This window comes from Mesitornis unicolor, unplaced genomic scaffold (genome assembly GCF_000695765.1).
Source record: "Mesitornis unicolor isolate BGI_N332 unplaced genomic scaffold, ASM69576v1 scaffold13668, whole genome shotgun sequence".
Taxonomy (NCBI): Eukaryota; Metazoa; Chordata; class Aves; order Mesitornithiformes; family Mesitornithidae; genus Mesitornis; species Mesitornis unicolor.
In genome coordinates, this window is record NW_010199849.1 from 1 (window position 1) to 266 (window position 266).

Consider the following 266-nt stretch of genomic DNA (forward strand, 5'->3'; position numbering starts at 1 on the left):
GAGCCCTGACCCTTTGGCAAGGGCTGAAGTCAGCCACACCAGGGTAGAGCTTGGGCTGTGCTCGCAAAAGTCCCATCAACACCTGTGGGGATCAGCAAATTGTGTCCAACTAAACGCTAGCTGAGCTCCACGACCGGGGGCAGCCACGGATGCCCGCGGCGGTGGCAGGCAGGAGCCAGGCACAGTGCTCCTACAACCAGTAGTGGGGCCAGTCACTAGCGGTGTTCCCCAGGGCTCAGTTTTGGGGCTAGTCCCGGTTAACATCT